This window comes from Hyperolius riggenbachi, chromosome 4 (genome assembly GCF_040937935.1).
Source record: "Hyperolius riggenbachi isolate aHypRig1 chromosome 4, aHypRig1.pri, whole genome shotgun sequence".
In the NCBI taxonomy this organism is placed as follows: domain Eukaryota; kingdom Metazoa; phylum Chordata; class Amphibia; order Anura; family Hyperoliidae; genus Hyperolius; species Hyperolius riggenbachi.
This window is the reverse complement of record NC_090649.1, coordinates 7,758,055-7,771,617: the sequence shown is the minus strand read 5'-3', so window position 1 is coordinate 7,771,617 and position 13,563 is coordinate 7,758,055. Positions and strand designations below refer to the sequence as shown.

General features: G+C 45.2%; 31 non-coding genes across 31 annotated transcripts; all 31 read left to right on the top strand.

The window, feature by feature from the left end:
- Window positions 1-551: 551 nt before the first annotated feature.
- TRNAV-AAC (transfer RNA valine (anticodon AAC)) lies at window positions 552-624 on the top strand. Its single transcript has one exon. It is a non-coding gene; the product is annotated as a tRNA-Val (tRNA).
- Window positions 625-765: 141 nt separating this feature from the next.
- Window positions 766-838, top strand: TRNAV-UAC (transfer RNA valine (anticodon UAC)). Its single transcript has one exon. It is a non-coding gene; the product is annotated as a tRNA-Val (tRNA).
- Window positions 839-1,149: 311 nt separating this feature from the next.
- Window positions 1,150-1,222, top strand: TRNAV-AAC (transfer RNA valine (anticodon AAC)). The gene has a single exon. It is a non-coding gene; the product is annotated as a tRNA-Val (tRNA).
- Window positions 1,223-1,363: 141 nt separating this feature from the next.
- TRNAV-CAC (transfer RNA valine (anticodon CAC)) lies at window positions 1,364-1,436 on the top strand. Its single transcript has one exon. It is a non-coding gene; the product is annotated as a tRNA-Val (tRNA).
- Window positions 1,437-2,114: 678 nt separating this feature from the next.
- TRNAV-UAC (transfer RNA valine (anticodon UAC)) lies at window positions 2,115-2,187 on the top strand. Its single transcript has one exon. It is a non-coding gene; the product is annotated as a tRNA-Val (tRNA).
- A 311-nt stretch (window positions 2,188-2,498) lies between these two features.
- TRNAV-AAC (transfer RNA valine (anticodon AAC)) lies at window positions 2,499-2,571 on the top strand. The gene has a single exon. It is a non-coding gene; the product is annotated as a tRNA-Val (tRNA).
- Window positions 2,572-2,712: 141 nt separating this feature from the next.
- Window positions 2,713-2,785, top strand: TRNAV-UAC (transfer RNA valine (anticodon UAC)). Its single transcript has one exon. It is a non-coding gene; the product is annotated as a tRNA-Val (tRNA).
- Window positions 2,786-3,096: 311 nt separating this feature from the next.
- On the top strand, window positions 3,097-3,169 carry TRNAV-AAC (transfer RNA valine (anticodon AAC)). The gene has a single exon. It is a non-coding gene; the product is annotated as a tRNA-Val (tRNA).
- Window positions 3,170-3,310: 141 nt separating this feature from the next.
- On the top strand, window positions 3,311-3,383 carry TRNAV-CAC (transfer RNA valine (anticodon CAC)). Its single transcript has one exon. It is a non-coding gene; the product is annotated as a tRNA-Val (tRNA).
- A 678-nt stretch (window positions 3,384-4,061) lies between these two features.
- Window positions 4,062-4,134, top strand: TRNAV-UAC (transfer RNA valine (anticodon UAC)). Its single transcript has one exon. It is a non-coding gene; the product is annotated as a tRNA-Val (tRNA).
- Window positions 4,135-4,445: 311 nt separating this feature from the next.
- On the top strand, window positions 4,446-4,518 carry TRNAV-AAC (transfer RNA valine (anticodon AAC)). Its single transcript has one exon. It is a non-coding gene; the product is annotated as a tRNA-Val (tRNA).
- A 141-nt stretch (window positions 4,519-4,659) lies between these two features.
- TRNAV-CAC (transfer RNA valine (anticodon CAC)) lies at window positions 4,660-4,732 on the top strand. Its single transcript has one exon. It is a non-coding gene; the product is annotated as a tRNA-Val (tRNA).
- A 678-nt stretch (window positions 4,733-5,410) lies between these two features.
- Window positions 5,411-5,483, top strand: TRNAV-UAC (transfer RNA valine (anticodon UAC)). The gene has a single exon. It is a non-coding gene; the product is annotated as a tRNA-Val (tRNA).
- Window positions 5,484-5,794: 311 nt separating this feature from the next.
- TRNAV-AAC (transfer RNA valine (anticodon AAC)) lies at window positions 5,795-5,867 on the top strand. Its single transcript has one exon. It is a non-coding gene; the product is annotated as a tRNA-Val (tRNA).
- A 141-nt stretch (window positions 5,868-6,008) lies between these two features.
- Window positions 6,009-6,081, top strand: TRNAV-UAC (transfer RNA valine (anticodon UAC)). Its single transcript has one exon. It is a non-coding gene; the product is annotated as a tRNA-Val (tRNA).
- A 311-nt stretch (window positions 6,082-6,392) lies between these two features.
- On the top strand, window positions 6,393-6,465 carry TRNAV-AAC (transfer RNA valine (anticodon AAC)). Its single transcript has one exon. It is a non-coding gene; the product is annotated as a tRNA-Val (tRNA).
- Window positions 6,466-6,606: 141 nt separating this feature from the next.
- Window positions 6,607-6,679, top strand: TRNAV-CAC (transfer RNA valine (anticodon CAC)). The gene has a single exon. It is a non-coding gene; the product is annotated as a tRNA-Val (tRNA).
- Window positions 6,680-7,741: 1,062 nt separating this feature from the next.
- On the top strand, window positions 7,742-7,814 carry TRNAV-AAC (transfer RNA valine (anticodon AAC)). The gene has a single exon. It is a non-coding gene; the product is annotated as a tRNA-Val (tRNA).
- A 141-nt stretch (window positions 7,815-7,955) lies between these two features.
- Window positions 7,956-8,028, top strand: TRNAV-UAC (transfer RNA valine (anticodon UAC)). Its single transcript has one exon. It is a non-coding gene; the product is annotated as a tRNA-Val (tRNA).
- Window positions 8,029-8,339: 311 nt separating this feature from the next.
- On the top strand, window positions 8,340-8,412 carry TRNAV-AAC (transfer RNA valine (anticodon AAC)). The gene has a single exon. It is a non-coding gene; the product is annotated as a tRNA-Val (tRNA).
- A 141-nt stretch (window positions 8,413-8,553) lies between these two features.
- On the top strand, window positions 8,554-8,626 carry TRNAV-CAC (transfer RNA valine (anticodon CAC)). Its single transcript has one exon. It is a non-coding gene; the product is annotated as a tRNA-Val (tRNA).
- Window positions 8,627-9,687: 1,061 nt separating this feature from the next.
- On the top strand, window positions 9,688-9,760 carry TRNAV-AAC (transfer RNA valine (anticodon AAC)). The gene has a single exon. It is a non-coding gene; the product is annotated as a tRNA-Val (tRNA).
- A 141-nt stretch (window positions 9,761-9,901) lies between these two features.
- TRNAV-UAC (transfer RNA valine (anticodon UAC)) lies at window positions 9,902-9,974 on the top strand. Its single transcript has one exon. It is a non-coding gene; the product is annotated as a tRNA-Val (tRNA).
- Window positions 9,975-10,285: 311 nt separating this feature from the next.
- Window positions 10,286-10,358, top strand: TRNAV-AAC (transfer RNA valine (anticodon AAC)). Its single transcript has one exon. It is a non-coding gene; the product is annotated as a tRNA-Val (tRNA).
- A 141-nt stretch (window positions 10,359-10,499) lies between these two features.
- Window positions 10,500-10,572, top strand: TRNAV-CAC (transfer RNA valine (anticodon CAC)). The gene has a single exon. It is a non-coding gene; the product is annotated as a tRNA-Val (tRNA).
- A 678-nt stretch (window positions 10,573-11,250) lies between these two features.
- TRNAV-UAC (transfer RNA valine (anticodon UAC)) lies at window positions 11,251-11,323 on the top strand. Its single transcript has one exon. It is a non-coding gene; the product is annotated as a tRNA-Val (tRNA).
- Window positions 11,324-11,634: 311 nt separating this feature from the next.
- TRNAV-AAC (transfer RNA valine (anticodon AAC)) lies at window positions 11,635-11,707 on the top strand. Its single transcript has one exon. It is a non-coding gene; the product is annotated as a tRNA-Val (tRNA).
- A 141-nt stretch (window positions 11,708-11,848) lies between these two features.
- Window positions 11,849-11,921, top strand: TRNAV-UAC (transfer RNA valine (anticodon UAC)). Its single transcript has one exon. It is a non-coding gene; the product is annotated as a tRNA-Val (tRNA).
- Window positions 11,922-12,232: 311 nt separating this feature from the next.
- Window positions 12,233-12,305, top strand: TRNAV-AAC (transfer RNA valine (anticodon AAC)). Its single transcript has one exon. It is a non-coding gene; the product is annotated as a tRNA-Val (tRNA).
- Window positions 12,306-12,446: 141 nt separating this feature from the next.
- TRNAV-CAC (transfer RNA valine (anticodon CAC)) lies at window positions 12,447-12,519 on the top strand. The gene has a single exon. It is a non-coding gene; the product is annotated as a tRNA-Val (tRNA).
- A 678-nt stretch (window positions 12,520-13,197) lies between these two features.
- TRNAV-UAC (transfer RNA valine (anticodon UAC)) lies at window positions 13,198-13,270 on the top strand. The gene has a single exon. It is a non-coding gene; the product is annotated as a tRNA-Val (tRNA).
- Window positions 13,271-13,563: the final 293 nt, after the last annotated feature.

Sequence of the window (13,563 nt, the reverse complement as noted above, 5' to 3'; positions counted from 1 at the left end):
CTAAGCCCAACATTTTAGATGTTGTTACCTCTCATAGCTACTTTATTGCTCCCTTTCTCATGTGGAAGGTTCTTTTGAGTATTAGTTCCCAATATGCCAGTTGTCTATGTTCCTATGCGAGCACTGCTTTCTTCTTGGTAGCAAAATTGCAATCAGTTTCCACCAGAGTTTCTGTAGTGCATTGGTTATCACGTTTGCTTTACACGCAAAAGGTCCCCAGCTCGAAACTGGGCAGAAACAGCGATGCTTTTTGTTCCATAAAGTGGTCTATTCCCCTCCTTTCTAAAGAAGATTTTTGGCCTCCAATGCTAGCTGCACCTTGACAAAACTCACATTAGTCTGCCTACTCCTCTTGATCCAGTTGTCTCCAAGCAAAAGAGCTGGAGTTAGTCCAAAGTAGCGTGTTAGCTTGATCAGGACAGATGTGGATCCTAGTTGTTGCGTGTGGTTAAAATGAGCTGCAAGTGGTTAAAATGAGCTGCACGTGGTTAAAACAAGCTTTGCTTGGGTAAAATGAGTCGCTTGTGGGTACACCCTGAGAAGTGTAGGTGGTTTCTGTAGTGTAGTGGTTATCACGTTCGCCTAACACGCGAAAGGTCCCCAGTTCGAAACTGGGCAGAAACATGGCTTTTTCTCTGGTCTTCTTTCCTTTTCACGCAGGCTCCACTTACGCATGCATGAGTCTTTACCTGTCTGGCTTAATCATATTCATGAAAAGCTCTACTTTTCCTCTTTCGGGGCTCCAGGACAAGCAAGAAGTGTCTGGTTTCTGTAGTGTAGTGGTTATCACGTTTGCTTTACACGCAAAAGGTCCCCAGCTCGAAACTGGGCAGAAACAGCGATGCTTTTTGTTCCATAAAGTGGTCTATTCCCCTCCTTTCTAAAGAAGATTTTTGGCCTCCAATGCTAGCTGCACCTTGACAAAACTCACATTAGTCTGCCTACTCCTCTTGATCCAGTTGTCTCTAAGCAAAAGAGCTGGAGTTAGTCCAAAGTAGCGTGTTAGCTTGATCAGGACAGATGTGGATCCTAGTTGTTGCGTGTGGTTAAAATGAGCTGCGTGTGGTTAAAATGAGCTGCACGTGGTTAAAACAAGCTTTGCTTGGGTAAAATGAGCCACTTGTGGGTACACCCTGAGAAGTGTAGGTGGTTTCTGTAGTGTAGTGGTTATCACGTTCGCCTAACACGCGAAAGGTCTCCAGTTCGAAACCGGGCAGAAACATGGCTTTTTCTCTGGTCTTCTTTCCTTTTCACGCAGGCTCCACTTACGCATGCATGAGTCTTTACCTGTCTGGCGTAATCATATTCATGAAAAGCTCTACTTTTCCTCTTTCGGGGCTCCAGGACAAGCAAGAAGTGTCTGGTTTCTGTAGTGTAGTGGTTATCACGTCCGCCTCACACGCGAAAGGTCCCCGGTTCGAAACCGGGCAGAAACATTGTCTACCTTTAACTTTTTGCCATCCAAAGCACTCCTCCTTCCCTTGCTCCATACGCTTGCAAGCTGGCCCTCAATGTGACTGGCCAGTGTCTTTTCTTCACTCACTTTCTCAGGCAACTGCTAATAGCCTCTTTCAGACTGCCTCTTAGCCATCCCTACATGCATATCCATCTAAGAGAGATCTAAAACTCAACTTGCAAAACACCAAGCTTTGTCTCTTTTCCTTCTCCCTAGATACTGCACTATCTAGAAGTAGAACTGTCCTACCACCTGCTTTGTAAGTTTATATTGCCTGGAATTTGCCGTTGACTCCAACCTCCCTTGTCTTCTTCCTATCCAGCCCTTCTCCAAGTACTGCCACTTTGGTTGCCGTCGCATCATCTGCAAAGTTCAGGCTTTCCCAGTAGTTAAGACTTATGATATTTTGCTGCATGCCATGGTTGTCTTTCCCCTCCCCACCTTTCTATTCCCGAATGCCTTTTTTTTTACTCAAGCATACTCTATTGACCTAAGCCCAACATTTTAGATGTTGTTACCTCTCATAGCTACTTTATTGCTCCCTTTCTCATGTGGAAGGTTCTTTTGAGTATTAGTTCCCAATATGCCAGTTGTCTATGTTCCTATGCGAGCACTGCTTTCTTCTTGGTAGCAAAATTGCAATCAGTTTCCACCAGAGGTTTCTGTAGTGTAGTGGTTATCACGTTTGCTTTACACGCAAAAGGTCCCCAGCTCGAAACTGGGCAGAAACAGCGATGCTTTTTGTTCCATAAAGTGGTCTATTCCCCTCCTTTCTAAAGAAGATTTTTGGCCTCCAATGCTAGCTGCACCTTGACAAAACTCACATTAGTCTGCCTACTCCTCTTGATCCAGTTGTCTCCAAGCAAAAGAGCTGGAGTTAGTCCAAAGTAGCGTGTTAGCTTGATCAGGACAGATGTGGATCCTAGTTGTTGCGTGTGGTTAAAATGAGCTGCGTGTGGTTAAAATGAGCTGCACGTGGTTAAAACAAGCTTTGCTTGGGTAAAATGAGCCGCTTGTGGGTACACCCTGAGAAGTGTAGGTGGTTTCTGTAGTGTAGTGGTTATCACGTTTGCCTAACACGCGAAAGGTCCCCAGTTCGAAACTGGGCAGAAACATGGCTTTTTCTCTGGTCTTCTTTCCTTTTCACGCAGGCTCCACTTACGCATGCATGAGTCTTTACCTGTCTGGCTTAATCATATTCATGAAAAGCTCTACTTTTCCTCTTTCGGGGCTCCAGGACAAGCAAGAAATGTCTGGTTTCTGTAGTGTAGTGGTTATCACGTTTGCTTTACACGCAAAAGGTCCCCAGCTCGAAACTGGGCAGAAACAGCGATGCTTTTTGTTCCATAAAGTGGTCTATTCCCCTCCTTTCTAAAGAAGATTTTTGGCCTCCAATGCTAGCTGCACCTTGACAAAACTCACATTAGTCTGCCTACTCCTCTTGATCCAGTTGTCTCCAAGCAAAAGAGCTGGAGTTAGTCCAAAGTAGCGTGTTAGCTTGATCAGGACAGATGTGGATCCTAGTTGTTGCGTGTGGTTAAAATGAGCTACGTGTGGTTAAAATGAGCTGCACGTGGTTAAAACAAGCTTTGCTTGGGTAAAATGAGCCGCTTGTGGGTACACCCTGAGAAGTGTAGGTGGTTTCTGTAGTGTAGTGGTTATCACGTTCGCCTAACACGCGAAAGGTCCCCAGTTCGAAACTGGGCAGAAACATGGCTTTTTCTCTGGTCTTCTTTCCTTTTCACGCAGGCTCCACTTACGCATGCATGAGTCTTTACCTGTCTGGCTTAATCATATTCATGAAAAGCTCTACTTTTCCTCTTTCGGGGCTCCAGGACAAGCAAGAAGTGCCTGGTTTCTGTAGTGTAGTGGTTATCACGTTCGCCTCACACGCGAAAGGTCCCCGGTTCGAAACTGGGCAGAAACAGTGTCTACCTTTAACTTTTTGCCATCCAAAGCACTCCTCCTTCCCTTGCTCGATACGCTTGCAAGCTGGCCCTCAATGTGACTGGCCAGTGTCTTTTCTTCACTCACTTTCTCAGGCAACTGCTAATAGCCTCTTTCAGACTGCCTCTTAGCCATCCCTACATGCATATCCATCTAAGAGAGATCTAAAACTCAACTTGCAAAACACCAAGCTTTGTCTCTTTTCCTTCTCCCTAGATACTGCACTATCTAGAAGTAGAACTGTCCTACCACCTGCTTTGTAAGTTTATATTGCCTGGAATTTGCCTTTGACTCCAACCTCCCTTGTCTTCTTCCTATCCAGCCCTTCTCCAAGTACTGCCACTTTGGTTGCCGTCGCATCATCTGCAAAGTTCAGGCTTTCCCAGTAGTTAAGACTTATGATATTTTGCTGCATGCCATGGTTGTCTTTCCCCTCCCCACCTTTCTATTCCCGAATGCCTTTTTTTTTACTCAAGCATACTCTATTGACCTAAGCCCAACATTTTAGATGTTGTTACCTCTCATAGCTACTTTATTGCTCCCTTTCTCATGTGGAAGGTTCTTTTGAGTATTAGTTCCCAATATGCCAGTTGTCTATGTTCCTATGCGAGCACTGCTTTCTTCTTGGTAGCAAAATTGCAATCAGTTTCCACCAGAGGTTTCTGTAGTGTAGTGGTTATCACGTTTGCTTTACACGCAAAAGGTCCCCAGCTCGAAACTGGGCAGAAACAGTGATGCTTTTTGTTCCATAAAGTGGTCTATTCCCCTCCTTTCTAAAGAAGATTTTTGGCCTCCAATGCTAGCTGCACCTTGACAAAACTCACATTAGTCTGCCTACTCCTCTTGATCCAGTTGTCTCAAAGCAAAAGAGCTGGAGTTAGTCCAAAGTAGCGTGTTAGCTTGATCAGGACAGATGTGGATCCTAGTTGTTGCGTGTGGTTAAAATGAGCTGCGTGTGGTTAAAATGAGCTGCACGTGGTTAAAACAAGCTTTGCTTGGGTTAAATGAGCCGCTTGTGGGTACACCCTGAGAAGTGTAGGTGGTTTCTGTAGTGTAGTGGTTATCACGTTCGCCTAACACGCGAAAGGTCCCCAGTTCGAAACTGGGCAGAAACATGGCTTTTTCTCTGGTCTTCTTTCCTTTTCACGCAGGCTCCACTTACGCATGCATGAGTCTTTACCTGTCTGGCTTAATCATATTCATGAAAAGCTCTACTTTTCCTCTTTCGGGGCTCCAGGACAAGCAAGAAGTGTCTGGTTTCTGTAGTGTAGTGGTTATCACGTTCGCCTCACACGCGAAAGGTCCCCGGTTCGAAACCGGGCAGAAACAGTGTCTACCTTTAACTTTTTGCCATCCAAAGCACTCCTCCTTCCCTTGCTCCATACGCTTGCAAGCTGGCCCTCAATGTGACTGGCCAGTGTCTTTTCTTCACTCACTTTCTCAGGCAACTGCTAATAGCCTCTTTCAGACTGCCACTCAGCCATCCCTACATGCATATCCATCTAAGAGAGATCTAAAACTCAACTTGCAAAACACCAAGCTTTGTCTCTTTTCCTTCTCCCTAGATACTGCACTATCTAGAAGTAGAACTGTCCTACCACCTGCTTTGTAAGTTTATATTGCCTGGAATTTGCCTTTGACTCCAACCTCCCTTGTCTTCTTCCTATCCAGCCCTTCTCCAAGTACTGCCACTTTGGTTGCCGTCGCATCATCTGCAAAGTTCAGGCTTTCCCAGTAGTTAAGACTTATGATATTTTGCTGCATGCCATGGTTGTCTTTCCCCTCCCCACCTTTCTATTCCCGAATGCCTTTTTTTTTACTCAAGCATACTCTATGGACCTAAGCCCAACATTTTAGATGTTGTTACCTCTCATAGCTACTTTATTGCTCCCTTTCTCATGTGGAAGGTTCTTTTGAGTATTAGTTCCCAATATGCCAGTTGTCTATGTTCCTATGCGAGCACTGCTTTCTTCTTGGTAGCAAAATTGCAATCAGTTTCCACCGGAGGTTTCTGTAGTGTAGTGGTTATCACGTTTGCTTTACACGCAAAAGGTCCCCAGCTCGAAACTGGGCAGAAACAGCGATGCTTTTTGTTCCATAAAGTGGTCTATTCCCCTCCTTTCTAAAGAAGATTTTTGGCCTCCAATGCTAGCTGCACCTTGACAAAACTCACATTAGTCTGCCTACTCCTCTTGATCCAGTTGTCTCTAAGCAAAAGAGCTGGAGTTAGTCCAAAAAAGCGTGTTAGCTTGATCAGGACAGATGTGGATCCTAGTTGTTGCGTGTGGTTAAAATGAGCTGCGTGTGGTTAAAATGAGCTGCACGTGGTTAAAACAAGCTTTGCTTGGGTAAAATGAGCCGCTTGTGGGTACACCCTGAGAAGTGTAGGTGGTTTCTGTAGTGTAGTGGTTATCACGTTCGCCTAACACGCGAAAGGTCCCCAGTTCGAAACTGGGCAGAAACATGGCTTTTTCTCTGGTCTTCTTTCCTTTTCACGCAGGCTCCACTTACGCATGCATGAGTCTTTACCTGTCTGGCTTAATCATATTCATGAAAAGCTCTACTTTTCCTTTTTCGGGGCTCCAGGACAAGCAAGAAGTGTCTGGTTTCTGTAGTGTAGTGGTTATCACGTTTGCTTTACACGCAAAAGGTCCCCAGCTCGAAACTGGGCAGAAACAGCGATGCTTTTTGTTCCATAAAGTGGTCTATTCCCCTCCTTTCTAAAGAAGATTTTTGGCCTCCAATGCTAGCTGCACCTTGACAAAACTCACATTAGTCTGCCTACTCCTCTTGATCCAGTTGTCTCCAAGCAAAAGAGCTGGAGTTAGTCCAAAGTAGCGTGTTAGCTTGATCAGGACAGATGTGGATCCTAGTTGTTGCGTGTGGTTAAAATGAGCTGCGAGTGGTTAAAATGAGCTGCACGTGGTTAAAACAAGCTTTGCTTGGGTAAAATGAGCCGCTTGTGGGTACACCCTGAGAAGTGTAGGTGGTTTCTGTAGTGTAGTGGTTATCATGTTCGCCTAACACGCGAAAGGTCCCCAGTTCGAAACTGGGCAGAAACATGGCTTTTTCTCTGGTCTTCTTTCCTTTTCATGCAGGCTCCACTTACGCATGCATGAGTCTTTACCTGTCTGGCTTAATCATATTCATGAAAAGCTCTACTTTTCCTCTTTCGGGGCTCCAGGACAAGCAAGAAGTGTCTGGTTTCTGTAGTGTAGTGGTTATCACGTTCGCCTCACACGCGAAAGGTCCCCGGTTCGAAACCGGGCAGAAACAGTGTCTACCTTTAACTTTTTGCCATCCAAAGCACTCCTCCTTCCCTTGCTCCATACGCTTGCAAGCTGGCCCTCAATGTGACTGGCCAGTGTCTTTTCTTCACTCACTTTCTCAGGCAACTGCTAATAGCCTCTTTCAGACTGCCACTCAGCCATCCCTACATGCATATCCATCTAAGAGAGATCTAAAACTCAACTTGCAAAACACCAAGCTTTGTCTCTTTTCCTTCTCCCTAGATACTGCACTATCTAGAAGTAGAACTGTCCTACCACCTGCTTTGTAAGTTTATATTGCCTGGAATTTGCCTTTGACTCCAACCTCCCTTGTCTTCTTCCTATCCAGCCCTTCTCCAAGTACTGCCACTTTGGTTGCTGTCGCATCATCTGCAAAGTTCAGGCTTTCCCAGTAGTTAAGACTTATGATATTTTGCTGCATGCCATGGTTGTCTTTCCCCTCCCCACCTTTCTATTCCCGAATGCCTTTTTTTTTACTCAAGCATACTCTATGGACCTAAGCCCAACATTTTAGATGTTGTTACCTCTCATAGCTACTTTATTGCTCCCTTTCTCATGTGGAAGGTTCTTTTGAGTATTAGTTCCCAATATGCCAGTTGTCTATGTTCCTATGCGAGCACTGCTTTCTTCTTGGTAGCAAAATTGCAATCAGTTTCCACCGGAGGTTTCTGTAGTGCATTGGTTATCACGTTTGCTTTACACGCAAAAGGTCCCCAGCTCGAAACTGGGCAGAAACAGCGATGCTTTTTGTTCCATAAAGTGGTCTATTCCCCTCCTTTCTAAAGAAGATTTTTGGCCTCCAATGCTAGCTGCACCTTGACAAAACTCACATTAGTCTGCCTACTCCTCTTGATCCAGTTGTCTCTAAGCAAAAGAGCTGGAGTTAGTCCAAAAAAGCGTGTTAGCTTGATCAGGACAGATGTGGATCCTAGTTGTTGCGTGTGGTTAAAATGAGCTGCGTGTGGTTAAAATGAGCTGCACGTGGTTAAAACAAGCTTTGCTTGGGTAAAATGAGCCGCTTGTGGGTACACCCTGAGAAGTGTAGGTGGTTTCTGTAGTGTAGTGGTTATCACGTTCGCCTAACACGCGTAAGGTCCCCAGTTCGAAACTGGGCAGAAACATGGCTTTTTCTCTGGTCTTCTTTCCTTTTCACGCAGGCTCCACTTACGCATGCATGAGTCTTTACCTGTCTGGCTTAATCATATTCATGAAAAGCTCTACTTTTCCTTTTTCGGGGCTCCAGGACAAGCAAGAAGTGTCTGGTTTCTGTAGTGTAGTGGTTATCACGTTTGCTTTACACGCAAAAGGTCCCCAGCTCGAAACTGGGCAGAAACAGCGATGCTTTTTGTTCCATAAAGTGGTCTATTCCCCTCCTTTCTAAAGAAGATTTTTGGCCTCCAATGCTAGCTGCACCTTGACAAAACTCACATTAGTCTGCCTACTCCTCTTGATCCAGTTGTCTCTAAGCAAAAGAGCTGGAGTTAGTCCAAAAAAGCGTGTTAGCTTGATCAGGACAGATGTGGATCCTAGTTGTTGCGTGTGGTTAAAATGAGCTGCGTGTGGTTAAAATGAGCTGCACGTGGTTAAAACAAGCTTTGCTTGGGTAAAATGAGCCGCTTGTGGGTACACCCTGAGAAGTGTAGGTGGTTTCTGTAGTGTAGTGGTTATCACGTTCGCCTAACACGCGAAAGGTCCCCAGTTCGAAACTGGGCAGAAACATGGCTTTTTCTCTGGTCTTCTTTCCTTTTCATGCAGGCTCCACTTACGCATGCATGAGTCTTTACCTGTCTGGCTTAATCATATTCATGAAAAGCTCTACTTTTCCTCTTTCGGGGCTCCAGGACAAGCAAGAAGTGTCTGGTTTCTGTAGTGTAGTGGTTATCACGTTCGCCTCACACGCGAAAGGTCCCCGGTTCGAAACCGGGCAGAAACAGTGTCTACCTTTAACTTTTTGCCATCCAAAGCACTCCTCCTTCCCTTGCTCCATACGCTTGCAAGCTGGCCCTCAATGTGACTGGCCAGTGTCTTTTCTTCACTCACTTTCTCAGGCAACTGCTAATAGCCTCTTTCAGACTGCCTCTCAGCCATCCCTACATGCATATCCATCTAAGAGAGATCTAAAACTCAACTTGCAAAACACCAAGCTTTGTCTCTTTTCCTTCTCCCTAGATACTGCACTATCTAGAAGTAGAACTGTCCTACCACCTGCTTTGTAAGTTTATATTGCCTGGAATTCGCCTTTGACTCCAACCTCCCTTGTCTTCTTCCTATCCAGCCCTTCTCCAAGTACTGCCACTTTGGTTGCCGTCGCATCATCTGCAAAGTTCAGGCTTTCCCAGTAGTTAAGACTTATGATATTTTGCTGCATGCCATGGTTGTCTTTCCCCTCCCCACCTTTCTATTCCCGAATGCCTTTTTTTTTACTCAAGCATACTCTATTGACCTAAGCCCAACATTTTAGATGTTGTTACCTCTCATAGCTACTTTATTGCTCCCTTTCTCATGTGGAAGGTTCTTTTGAGTATTAGTTCCCAATATGCCAGTTGTCTATGTTCCTATGCGAGCACTGCTTTCTTCTTGGTAGCAAAATTGCAATCAGTTTCCACCAGAGTTTCTGTAGTGCATTGGTTATCACGTTTGCTTTACACGCAAAAGGTCCCCAGCTCGAAACTGGGCAGAATCAGCGATGCTTTTTGTTCCATAAAGTGGTCTATTCCCCTCCTTTCTAAAGAAGATTTTTGGCCTCCAATGCTAGCTGCACCTTGACAAAACTCACATTAGTCTGCCTACTCCTCTTGATCCAGTTGTCTCCAAGCAAAAGAGCTGGAGTTAGTCCAAAGTAGCGTGTTAGCTTGATCAGGACAGATGTGGATCCTAGTTGTTGCGTGTGGTTAAAATGAGCTGCAAGTGGTTAAAATGAGCTGCACGTGGTTAAAACAAGCTTTGCTTGGGTAAAATGAGCCGCTTGTGGGTACACCCTGAGAAGTGTAGGTGGTTTCTGTAGTGTAGTGGTTATCACGTTCGCCTAACACGCGAAAGGTCCCCAGTTTGAAACTGGGCAGAAACATGGCTTTTTCTCTGGTCTTCTTTCCTTTTCACGCAGGCTCCACTTACGCATGCATGAGTCTTTACCTGTCTGGCTTAATCATATTCATGAAAAGCTCTACTTTTCCTCTTTCGGGGCTCCAGGACAAGCAAGAAGTGTCTGGTTTCTGTAGTGTAGTGGTTATCACGTTTGCTTTACACGCAAAAGGTCCCCAGCTCGAAACTGGGCAGAAACAGCGATGCTTTTTGTTCCATAAAGTGGTCTATTCCCCTCCTTTCTAAAGAAGATTTTTGGCCTCCAATGCTAGCTGCACCTTGACAAAACTCACATTAGTCTGCCTACTCCTCTTGATCCAGTTGTCTCTAAGCAAAAGAGCTGGAGTTAGTCCAAAGTAGCGTGTTAGCTTGATCAGGACAGATGTGGATCCTAGTTGTTGCGTGTGGTTAAAATGAGCTGCGTGTGGTTAAAATGAGCTGCACGTGGTTAAAACAAGCTTTGCTTGGGTAAAATGAGCCACTTGTGGGTACACCCTGAGAAGTGTAGGTGGTTTCTGTAGTGTAGTGGTTATCACGTTCGCCTAACACGCGAAAGGTCCCCAGTTCGAAACCGGGCAGAAACATGGCTTTTTCTCTGGTCTTCTTTCCTTTTCACGCAGGCTCCACTTACGCATGCATGAGTCTTTACCTGTCTGGCGTAATCATATTCATGAAAAGCTCTACTTTTCCTCTTTCGGGGCTCCAGGACAAGCAAGAAGTGTCTGGTTTCTGTAGTGTAGTGGTTATCACGTCCGCCTCACACGCGAAAGGTCCCCGGTTCGAAACCGGGCAGAAACAGTGTCTACCTTTAACTTTTTGCCATCCAAAGCACTCCTCCTTCCCTTGCTCCATACGCTTGCAAGCTGGCCCTCAATGTGACTGGCCAGTGTCTTTTCTTCACTCACTTTCTCAGGCAACTGCTAATAGCCTCTTTCAGACTGCCTCTTAGCCATCCCTACATGCATATCCATCTAAGAGAGATCTAAAACTCAACTTGCAAAACACCAAGCTTTGTCTCTTTTCCTTCTCCCTAGATACTGCACTATCTAGAAGTAGAACTGTCCTACCACCTGCTTTGTAAGTTTATATTGCCTGGAATTTGCCTTTGACTCCAACCTCCCTTGTCTTCTTCCTATCCAGCCCTTCTCCAAGTACTGCCACTTTGGTTGCCGTCGCATCATCTGCAAAGTTCAGGCTTTCCCAGTAGTTAAGACTTATGATATTTTGCTGCATGCCATGGTTGTCTTTCCCCTCCCCACCTTTCTATTCCCGAATGCCTTTTTTTTTACTCAAGCATACTCTATTGACCTAAGCCCAACATTTTAGATGTTGTTACCTCTCATAGCTACTTTATTGCTCCCTTTCTCATGTGGAAGGTTCTTTTGAGTATTAGTTCCCAATATGCCAGTTGTCTATGTTCCTATGCGAGCACTGCTTTCTTCTTGGTAGCAAAATTGCAATCAGTTGCCACCAGAGGTTTCTGTAGTGTAGTGGTTATCATGTTTGCTTTACACGCAAAAGGTCCCCAGCTCGAAACTGGGCAGAAACAGCGATGCTTTTTGTTCCATAAAGTGGTCTATTCCCCTCCTTTCTAAAGAAGATTTTTGGCCTCCAATGCTAGCTGCACCTTGACAAAACTCACATTAGTCTGCCTACTCCTCTTGATCCAGTTGTCTCCAAGCAAAAGAGCTGGAGTTAGTCCAAAGTAGCGTGTTAGCTTGATCAGGACAGATGTGGATCCTAGTTGTTGCGTGTGGTTAAAATGAGCTGCAAGTGGTTAAAATGAGCTGCACGTGGTTAAAACAAGCTTTGCTTGGGTAAAATGAGCCGCTTGTGGGTACACCCTTAGAAGTGTAGGTGGTTTCTGTAGTGTAGTGGTTATCACGTTCGCCTAACACGCGAAAGGTCCCCAGTTCGAAACTGGGCAGAAACATGGCTTTTTCTCTGGTCTTCTTTCCTTTTCACGCAGGCTCCACTTACGCATGCATGAGTCTTTACCTGTCTGGCTTAATCATATTCATGAAAAGCTCTACTTTTCCTCTTTCGGGGCTCCAGGACAAGCAAGAAGTGTCTGGTTTCTGTAGTGTAGTGGTTATCACGTTTGCTTTACACGCAAAAGGTCCCCAGCTCGAAACTGGGCAGAAACAGCGATGCTTTTTGTTCCATAAAGTGGTCTATTCCCCTCCTTTCTAAAGAAGATTTTTGGCCTCCAATGCTAGCTGCACCTTGACAAAACTCACATTAGTCTGCCTACTCCTCTTGATCCAGTTGTCTCTAAGCAAAAGAGCTGGAGTTAGTCCAAAGTAGCGTGTTAGCTTGATCAGGACAGATGTGGATCCTAGTTGTTGCGTGTGGTTAAAATGAGCTGCGTGTGGTTAAAATGAGCTGCACGTGGTTAAAACAAGCTTTGCTTGGGTAAAATGAGCCACTTGTGGGTACACCCTGAGAAGTGTAGGTGGTTTCTGTAGTGTAGTGGTTATCACGTTCGCCTAACACGCGAAAGGTCCCCAGTTCGAAACCGGGCAGAAACATGGCTTTTTCTCTGGTCTTCTTTCATTTTCACGCAGGCTCCACTTACGCATGCATGAGTCTTTACCTGTCTGGCGTAATCATATTCATGAAAAGCTCTACTTTTCCTCTTTCGGGGCTCCAGGACAAGCAAGAAGTGTCTGGTTTCTGTAGTGTAGTGGTTATCACGTCCGCCTCACACGCGAAAGGTCCCCGGTTCGAAACCGGGCAGAAACAGTGTCTACCTTTAACTTTTTGCCATCCAAAGCACTCCTCCTTCCCTTGCTCCATACGCTTGCAAGCTGGCCCTCAATGTGACTGGCCAGTGTCTTTTCTTCACTCACTTTCTCAGGCAACTGCTAATAGCCTCTTTCAGACTGCCTCTTAGCCATCCCTACATGCATATCCATCTAAGAGAGATCTAAAACTCAACTTGCAAAACACCAAGCTTTGTCTCTTTTCCTTCTCCCTAGATACTGCACTATCTAGAAGTAGAACTGTCCTACCACCTGCTTTGTAAGTTTATATTGCCTGGAATTTGCCTTTGACTCCAACCTCCCTTGTCTTCTTCCTATCCAGCCCTTCTCCAAGTACTGCCACTTTGGTTGCCGTCGCATCATCTGCAAAGTTCAGGCTTTCCCAGTAGTTAAGACTTATGATATTTTGCTGCATGCCATGGTTGTCTTTCCCCTCCCCACCTTTCTATTCCCGAATGCCTTTTTTTTTACTCAAGCATACTCTATTGACCTAAGCCCAACATTTTAGATGTTGTTACCTCTCATAGCTACTTTATTGCTCCCTTTCTCATGTGGAAGGTTCTTTTGAGTATTAGTTCCCAATATGCCAGTTGTCTATGTTCCTATGCGAGCACTGCTTTCTTCTTGGTAGCAAAATTGCAATCAGTTGCCACCAGAGGTTTCTGTAGTGTAGTGGTTATCATGTTTGCTTTACACGCAAAAGGTCCCCAGCTCGAAACTGGGCAGAAACAGCGATGCTTTTTGTTCCATAAAGTGGTCTATTCCCCTCCTTTCTAAAGAAGATTTTTGGCCTCCAATGCTAGCTGCACCTTGACAAAACTCACATTAGTCTGCCTACTCCTCTTGATCCAGTTGTCTCCAAGCAAAAGAGCTGGAGTTAGTCCAAAGTAGCGTGTTAGCTTGATCAGGACAGATGTGGATCCTAGTTGTTGCGTGTGGTTAAAATGAGCTGCAAGTGGTTAAAATGAGCTGCACGTGGTTAAAACAAGCTTTGCTTGGGTAAAATGAGCCGCTTGTGGGTACA